Source organism: Pistacia vera, unplaced genomic scaffold (genome assembly GCF_008641045.1).
Source record: "Pistacia vera cultivar Batoury unplaced genomic scaffold, PisVer_v2 Contig479, whole genome shotgun sequence".
NCBI classification, from domain to species: Eukaryota; Viridiplantae; Streptophyta; class Magnoliopsida; order Sapindales; family Anacardiaceae; genus Pistacia; species Pistacia vera.
In genome coordinates, this window is record NW_022196311.1 from 498,964 (window position 1) to 508,339 (window position 9,376).

The window sequence follows — 9,376 nt, forward strand, 5'->3', positions numbered from 1 at the left end:
TTCGTTCAATGGCCAAATCAGTAGGGGTACAAGTACACGGTGGTGAAGAATCAATTCGGATTTTAAGAAGAAAAAAATGTTTGATGAAATGATGATTTGAATTCTATGGCTTGGCTATATATATATGTTGTTTATGAAAGGCTGGTTGATTATAATGATGCTTCAGTGAAAGGTGAATTTATTAATTTTATGTTTATGTTCAAAAATTTAAAGGTATAAAATGTTATATTCATGTTAATTACTAAAAATACATTTAGTACAATTTTACTTAGTTGAAATTTACTCCTTCCATTAGCATTTTTGTGAGTAGTTTCAAAATTAGTTTGGGGGAGAATAATAGCGTTTGAATTTTTGAGGTTTTTTTTTTTAAAACACTCAAAAGATAATATCCTGAAGATTGAGGGAAATACTTCCAGCAATCAAAGCTGTTACTTCCTCAGACCAAGAACTGAAACAACTACCTGTTAAGAGATTGGTTATCTCTCAGTGGTCAAATTTGCTTCAGAAGGTACAAAAAATGAAAATGACAATGTTTTTTTCAACAATTACTGGCATTAATTATAATTCACCATTGATTATTCATGAATTTGGTCACTAGACCTTTAGCTTCTTCTGGCAGTGGGTTCCTGCCAGAAATCCGTTAAACAGAACAAGTGACCTCTCAGGCTGTGAAAAGGAGTTCATGAGATGCTCCTCTAATTGTAGCAAACGTAAAATATCGCCGTATACTTGCGTCCATCCAGCAACCTGGATGAAAGTAGGCCAAAAAAATTGTGGATGTTGGTTTCAACTTTGAGTATTTAACAGTGTGATTCATGTTGAATCATATGGTTGTGCAAATTGACTAACCTGTCTTCCTCTCAACCAAGCTCTATAAGGCACAGTTGTTTTCAGTCCAATCCTTTGCCAATCATTCACTAATTTCCGGGTTCCGATTAATGGGATAACTGAATCCTGATCCCCACTGAAGAAATTTAAAGTTTTATGTTACTACCACAAGGATCTTACATATATTATTATATGTGTCGGAAAATAAATTATGAAAAATTTATGAAAATTGTTCTTGCTGCACCGTAACCAAGACCCTGATGCCAGATTTGGCGAGTGTTCCCAGAATATGAATGGTAGGTACTTCAGATTTTGCACATCATATTTGATCACACTGTTGATAAGATAAATCTAAATCAGTAAAAAAGCTAATTGAATCATCTTTGCTTTCCTGCAGCATATATAGTCTGGAAATTTTAAATGACATCATGAAAGTCCTGAAATTATAAAATGTGTTTGAGAAAAAAAAAAAAACAATTGCAGTATACAATTACTAAGCCTACCATCCTAAGTCACTGCAATATTGATGTGACTAAAATATTTGCAATGCTTACTTAAATAAACCTTACTCGCTACAAAAGTCCATTCGGTAACTCAACAAGCTGAGCACGCAAAGCTGCCTGTACATCTTTTCGGTTCAAGTATTTATCTGTTCATCTTCCACACAACATCTAATTTTTCTGCTTGCGCTGTAATTTAGAATTCATATTGTTACCCAAACATCAATAAGTATTTAAAGCAGAGTTTCAAAGATATTGATAGTTGTGGAATAAAAGAAATGTTAACTAGAGTGAGTTCAGATTCACCATTTTATTCAGAAGCTGAGACTGTGCAGAAATTGGCGATAAACAAACGTCGATAGTATATCATAAGCATTATAGATCTGGGACTTCTCTTGAAATCTCTTATAACTTCAGAACAAACAGTGGTAAGAGTTCCATTTTGCATCTTCTACTAATTTGAGAGTAGTTACACACTGAAGTGACATTTCAAAAGTAGAATCTGATATCAGTCCATGAGACCAAATGTACACAGCCTTGAGTTCATCAGTATCAAAACCAAGGGATTCCCTATCTGCAAAATCAAATGTTTGAGCTTATTTTCTTAATCGATTAAATGCAAATAAAAAATTTATTCCTCTTTCAAAACTTTTCTTCATACGCTATTCCCTTGAAATTGGACTTCATGTGGATTGAATTACGAGTCGTGCTAGTTGTGGGACATAGGGCTAATAAGAAAACGAAGTATCTGAAACTTTTCCTTTCTAACTAAACTTTTATAGTCAATTCAGTAACAAAAGAAAGAAAAAATGTACTAAATGCGTTCAAATTAGGCAAAACTCTCCCCAGTGATGAAAAAATCTCTATTTCTGTACTCTGGGAATTTCTTGAACCAATTTTCCAGGAAGGCAAGATTATCTCGTGCTAAAAATAATTGTAAATTGTAATGCTATCAGGGCAAAATATCACAGAAACAAAGAAAATTTTCAAATTTCTGTGTATGGATTGAGCAAAACAAAATGTTTAAAGAAAAGAGAAACCTGTGATCTCATCGTTGATAAATGAGTAGAAAGATTTATTTGCTGAATAGGAGAAGCCAACCCGGCATGGATTTCAGGTATACATATTTTGCCTGAACAAAAAAGAGGAAACTCATGTAAGTAATTAAGTTAAAACTATTCCACTCGTGTTTACTTGTTAAATGTTTAGCACCTCTGTTCCAACTATATTCATTTTTGAGCAACACGTCTCCATGGCCTAAAAGGACCATGCTCCACGAAAGTCCAGCTCCAATGGAGAACAACCAGCCCTACAAAACCCAGAATTTTTTTATTAAGCCATTTAGTTAAAATTGTTCCCTTTGTGATGAGAATCATCAATGGAAATTTACCTCCATTAACCAAAGAGCAAGTGGCTTTGAAGCTGGGCTGTTTCTGCTTCAACAAAGTAGTAAAAAAGAGCTCTCTTTTGCTTTCATCTATGGTTAGTATCCTGAATATTGCTGAAAAGTGACCTGAGTGGACCAGGCAAACTGGTGATTTTATCAGCCCCAGGGCCGGCTTTGTTGTCAAAAAAAGAGTTGCACAGATTGAGAAGAGAGTATCCATGCAGAGGCCGCATTATGATATGCAGCTTGAGTTTAGGGGTTCTTGAGAGATTCAATGAAAATTTTAGAAGGTATGGCTTTTGTTAATACAAAATGTGATTATAAAGGTGTTGTGGCATTATCCACGGCACTCGTGAGTCAATCATTGCCATTTTGATCTTTGAATATGATTTCCAATGGGCCCAGAATAGAGAGAGAAAATTTACAGCTCAGTGTCACAGATAACAAATGATTCTTTTCAAGTTCTCAATACAGCATGGTGACTTGGATTAAGGTGTAAACTGAGCTTTGATTATCAATTTGATTCACTACATGCCAAGCTTCTGAATATTAAATAATCTTGAAGAATGTACTTAGAAATTTAGCTACATATTACAGCTAAGTAGCAACTTTCTTTCGTTTTAAAATGTCTTTATTATTCAGAAGAAATTACTTTTACTTTTTCGAAGTTTTGAAAACACTGAGCGGAAGCCAATGAGCAATGGCTTTATCTGTGACTTAAAGTAAAACATCTATAGAAAAAGGGTTCCTCTGTGACAAGGTTCAATGAGATTCGGAACCAATTGCAATAATATCAGCAGGTTCTTGATTATCATATACTAAATACCAAGGATATTTATATGGAAGAGTATTTTCATACATAACTTGACAAAGATTAGTCATTTCAGTCTGTTTAGTCAACATTGCAGCTTGTGGCAGAGGTTTTCCACGCAACACACCGAAGATATGTTTGATAGGAGTAAAGTTTGGTGCAAATAACTTTCCACGTAAAAGTCCAAAAACATAGCACCGATCACTGTACTGGACTCCAGTGGGTGGTGACCACAAATCACATGTCTTTACGCCGAATGTTCACACACCTTCCTAAGGAGCAAAAAATGTAATGGATAATATTTAAATGATATAAATCGCAGATAGTATAAGTAAATAAAGAGTTGTAATATGAAGAGAAAGACATGATTGAGGTCTCGTCAAGTGAGATTCACGGCATTGATTATGAGTAATGTGCTGGAAGATAAGCATGGTGACTATGATTACGAAATTGTGTCGGAATGACTAGTTTGACTCAAACACTTCTTACTTACTTGTCCCTCGAGATGGCCTTGGAGAACTCCAATCTTGGATCTTAGTTGATGAAGAAGTTGCCGTGAGAGAGTCTTAGTAAGTGATGTGCAAGTTTATCCATGGTGGAGATTACATTAAACACTTTTTTTTTTATTTGATGATGTGGTATCTAAGTCAGTTTACGTACACTTCAACTAATTTTAGGACTCAGAAACTACTGATTAAGTAAGACTTCTGGTAATTATTCTCAGAACAATCGAAGAGTGACTCGAACTCATAACCTTTAAATAATACATCCAAGAATTTTTATTAAATTACTCGGCCACCCAAGAGTTCTTATCATTAAACACTTGATCTTTTACAAACTGGAAGCCAATGCAATAGTTTTATGGGTGAATGGAACATCGAACACAGGATTGGGCAGAAAGGTATGGGATACCATATGTGATTGTGGTGGGGTTTGTAAATTGATCCCAAGCTCATGTAGAATATTTTATCCCAATTCAATTATGCAGCGGAAGCACAAATGGCACCATATTCGCTCATCCTTGTTTATGGCCCAACCCCTACCACAACCACTATCAAACAGATAAGTATAGTGAGAATTATCGCTTACCTAGTACACGTAATAAACCACAAATTCAGGTAAGCACTAAGCACACTCAAATAGACCAGAAATAGAAAACAAAAATGATAGAGTCACGGAGGTTGCGTATCGAATCTATGCACTGAATGACGTGACAACATCCTAACCGTTGATTAATATTAACTGATAATAAATAACGGTCAGAATTTTGTCACGTCATTCGGTGTACAGATTCAGTGCGCAACCTTCGGTAACTGTAGCATTACTCATAGTAAAAAGTATCCGCACCTCCATGATGATTATGCATCAACGTGACAAATCAAATTAGAAACATGCATTCATTCAACATTTTTAATTATTTCATATTACAATGAGGAAAAAAAATGTTAAGGGGCAGAAAAATTATTTTAATATTTATAAGCTTGAAACTTAATTAATTTTAACAATTATTTACCAACACTTTTATTGTCCTAACTAATTATAATCAAGCTAAAAATTAAGTGATTAACTATTAAGCTACAGCAATCCAACCGCACTCTATGAAGCTCTAATTTTTTTATAGCTATAGAAACCAAATATTACATAAAAATGTCGGAGTTGAGTTGTTAGCTGACCTCCTTCCGATATTTAAGTTAATATTTGAGTGACTTGTTTTATGTAGAAAATCGGAGTATAGTGTAATATAATAGAAATTGAGTGCGTTGACCACATGGTTCCCATTCTATTCTCTATATATAGTCGTGGTGTAAAATAAGGAGGGATTTTTAGACTGTATGTTACATTTTTAATGGCTTCAAATTCCAAATGTTGGCTGGTTACAATATGATTGGATGTAGTGTAGCTTTCCATTCTTAATGTCATGGTGACTGAACTTGATAGTTACGAAGGTTGAAGAGTATAAATACATTATGATATATTATAGAGATGGTGAGTAGTAGGGGTCTTTGGTTCTGGGTACCCTGTATTTTTTTAAAAAACGGAATTGAACTGACAGTTCCTTGTAATTTGGAACCAGAACCAAAACCGACTATTCTAGTTCCTAAGTACCCAAGACCAGAACCGACTATTCCAGTTCTAAGTACCCAGAACCGAACTATAACAATGGTTCGGTTCTGGTTCTAGGTACCCTATAAAATTACAATGACCCCCTAAAGTTTTTAAAATGGCAAAAAACTCTTAAAACTTACAAATACTCCCCCACTGGCACTTTATATAAAAATAATTAAAACATTATAAATTCAAAATTCAAAATTAGAAACTCCATTACTTTGTAAAGATATATTCTCAAAAGTCAACCAACTTACTTTAAATGTTATGAAAATAAATATAAATGTACTTACATTACTTTTTCTACGAAAGTTTTTATTAACCCCCCTACTCTTTAATTTTATTTATATTAATCTCAGTTCCCGATTCCTGTTCCAGTTCTAACTATAGGAATCAGAACCAGAATCGCCACAATAAAGATTCTAAAAATTAAACCAGAACCTGTCCGTTGACAGCCGGTTTCGGTAGGAATCGGAACCAAATCCTGAATACCCGTCGGTTCCGGTTCCAACCAGTTTTTTTGAACACCCTGGTGAGCAGTAACATGGGTGCTGGCTATTGGAGGATTGGATCATCATGATTTAAGTCTTGCTTTTGTAGATTATGACCCATGAGATGCTTTGCCTTTTGGGCCTTTATCACATCTTTAGGCCACGCTTTGTCCCATTTTGACCACTCTTTTTGAAATATTCTTGTTGAGCAAAAGTATATAATCTAATTTAATAATCTATTTGTTGATACATGATTTAACACCAATGATTGTATGTGCAAAATACTAAAGCATTATTCAAACTGAAAATGACAAATTCCATATTATTTTCATATTTTACATTCATTTCATCATCAAAAGGATGTGATACTTTATAGAATTACCAGTTACATATTTCAACTTGGTAAAGGATTTGTGAACATATGAATGGTGTATATACAAACTATTTTTTACAATATTTATTCAACTTTTTCCAATAAAATTTTAATTTAAATCACCTAATAAAAATTTGTACATAAACATCGCTAACATGATTCTAGTGAAAAAGAAAAAACAGGATTATGTAACTTGCAATTCAAATCGAGCCAACCAAGTAGAATTCAAGAGGAAACTTTGGGCTTCAACGGCCACTGGAGCCCGACCCGTAACTCTTACCTCTCTTTCCCTTGCTTCTCCATTTCAATCTGCTCTCTCGTCGTCACCGCCGTTTGTCAAATTCGAATCAAGGTACGAGGTTTTTCATTTCCACCGTTGCGATTTTTTATCATCATAACAAGGTTAAAACGCGTGATTGTATATGTATTGGCAAAGTTTTTTTGAGGACAGCATTTTGCTTGATTAAATGTCCATAGAAATTATTTCTCCGTTTGCATAGGTTTTTGTGGTTTAGTATTTGATGCTTTGTGGGTTTCCTATTTTTTACGTGCAAATGTGTTGAAACTCTTATGGGATTGTGGTTCAATTCAATAATTTTATTTGTGAATAGTTTAGGGTTTTGTGGCTTTTAGTATTTGATGCTTTGTGGGTTTCCTATTTTTTACGTGCAAATGTGTTAGAAACTATCTATGGGATTGTGGTTCAATTCAATAATTTTAATTTTGTGAATACTTTCTGGTGATTGCTAGAATTTGAAACTTTTGTGATTTGTGCAAATGGGTTGAAATTCTGAAGAAAGTTTTCTATTATTTTTTCCTGTTTTTTCTATGCTGTTCTTTGTATCAATTTCTGCTCGTGTGTTTTGGAATCTTATCATTATGAGAATCTTCTAGTTTTTATTCAATTGACATGTTTTAATCCACTTGGTGAGTGAGAATACATACTAAAAGATACTGTGTATTCATCTGAATTTGTGTTTTTTTTTCCATTTCTCATGGCGCTGTGAGTTGTTGAACACATTGTTGTATGTGTAATTTAGTTATATTTTAAGTTTCATTTTGTGAGGTGGGTCAATTTGCGCTAATGTTTTCAGAAAGCATAATTTTTTGTTGTACCTAGCTATGGATCAGAGGCTGCACGAACTGCCCGAGAATCCCTTGATGCGTACATGTCCAACCTTCTTGATACGGGGCTTGATCGTCACACCCTCTCAATTCTCATTGCCCTTTGTGACTTGGGTCGAACCCTGAGGCTCTGGCTGCTGTGGTTAAGGAACTCCGACGAGAACCCCTCCCTCATCCACGATGCCTACTGCTCCATCATAGTAACTTAAATGGGTTTGTGGTATTATCTAATAACTTTAAATAGTGAGAAGGAACTATTGTCATGGTTGCAGTCTATCCTGCTTGTACAGTTTCTACAACCCTTGATTTTGTCTGCATCACACGTGTTCTATTCGTTGTGTCTTTGTTAATCTGTGTTATTGTATTTCCTATTTTGAGTTTTGTTTAGTTTTTGGCTATGAATGAAGCTTGGTTTGCTGTTTAATTTTTTATGCAATTTTTGCGGTGTGATGTTGCATCATTTTGGAACTGTCTGGATTAGATGATGAAATATTTTACATCAACTATGAACATTCGTACAGTTGACTGTTAAGAATATAGTACTCATAGTGCACTTGATTTATTGGTAACTGATTCTCCTATAGTCTATGACTAAAAACATGTTTTACAGATATCAATAACTAAACTGTGTTTATGCTAGCATGAGTGAAATCCGAAGAATCATCATAATCACAATACTAAACATTATTTGACTTTGTGTTGAAATTAAAATGTCAATTATGGACTTCTGTTAAATAATAAGTTAACTCATTTAACTGCAGAAAAGCAACCAATGGATCACTTGGAAACCTGTAGAAATAAATTTTTGGGATCACGCGATTTCATTTGTATGAGATCTATACTGCTCTCTTTAGAATGAATTTTAGTCAATAAGCTCTAGCCATTTACTGTTGTAGTATCTGTTGGATGCTCAAATTTCATGGTTTAAGAGCTGGTTGGTGGCGTCTGTGTTGGTATTTAATTCCATCAAGATGAAAGAAGATACTCAAAGCCAGATTAGATGCTTCTAGGTAAGGGAAATCTCCTGGCATATTAATTTCTTCACATTGGAGATCGGATTAGGAGGACTTTTTCTTGTTTCTCTTTTCGCTTGATTTGATTAACTAGGATCAGCAATGTTGCCTATCATAGTCCTCCAATGCGAAAATAATCTAACTTTCCAATAAAGTACAGTCTCTGAAAATTGAAGCCATAATTATTTTAGTGCTGCTTATGTTACTACAAATTGGTGGTCAAAACTTATTGGTGTTTAGTAAACATGGAATCAGGTTATTCTAGATCCCAGGAATCTTGAGTACTTGCCTTGTGTGTGCATAGATTTGGGCATAGACATATATAGTCCGAGCTTCTTGATTGTTGTGGAATCATTACTGGAAGCTGAAGAAGCTGCTTTAACAATAATGTGTAATAAGAGTATTTCTGTCTCATTTCTTTCCATGTATTAGTCTATCTTTTACAGAAGGATAAACATTTAGAAATATAAAATTTTCAGATGCTTTCTCTAAATTATGATTTGGATGATAGAGATTTTCTCCAAGAATGATGGTCTGATTGTGATTTAGCTGCTCTGATATGTTGGACTGAGTTATGCTGTTAATCCTGTAGTCAAAACTATTGCTCTCTGCTTGACCCTTTTTGAGTGGTATTTTCTTTGGTATCCAGCCTTTGTTAAACTATTGATATATATTATATATATATATATGATGCAAAATAACAACATGTAAATCGAAGGAGTGGCAATTTTTATCTGTGGTG

General features: G+C 34.2%; 1 pseudogene; it reads right to left on the reverse strand.

Moving 5' to 3' along the window:
- Positions 1–594: 594 nt before the first annotated feature.
- LOC116146580 lies at positions 595–3,086 on the reverse strand (annotated as a pseudogene).
- Between the last annotated feature and the right edge of the window lie 6,290 nt (positions 3,087–9,376).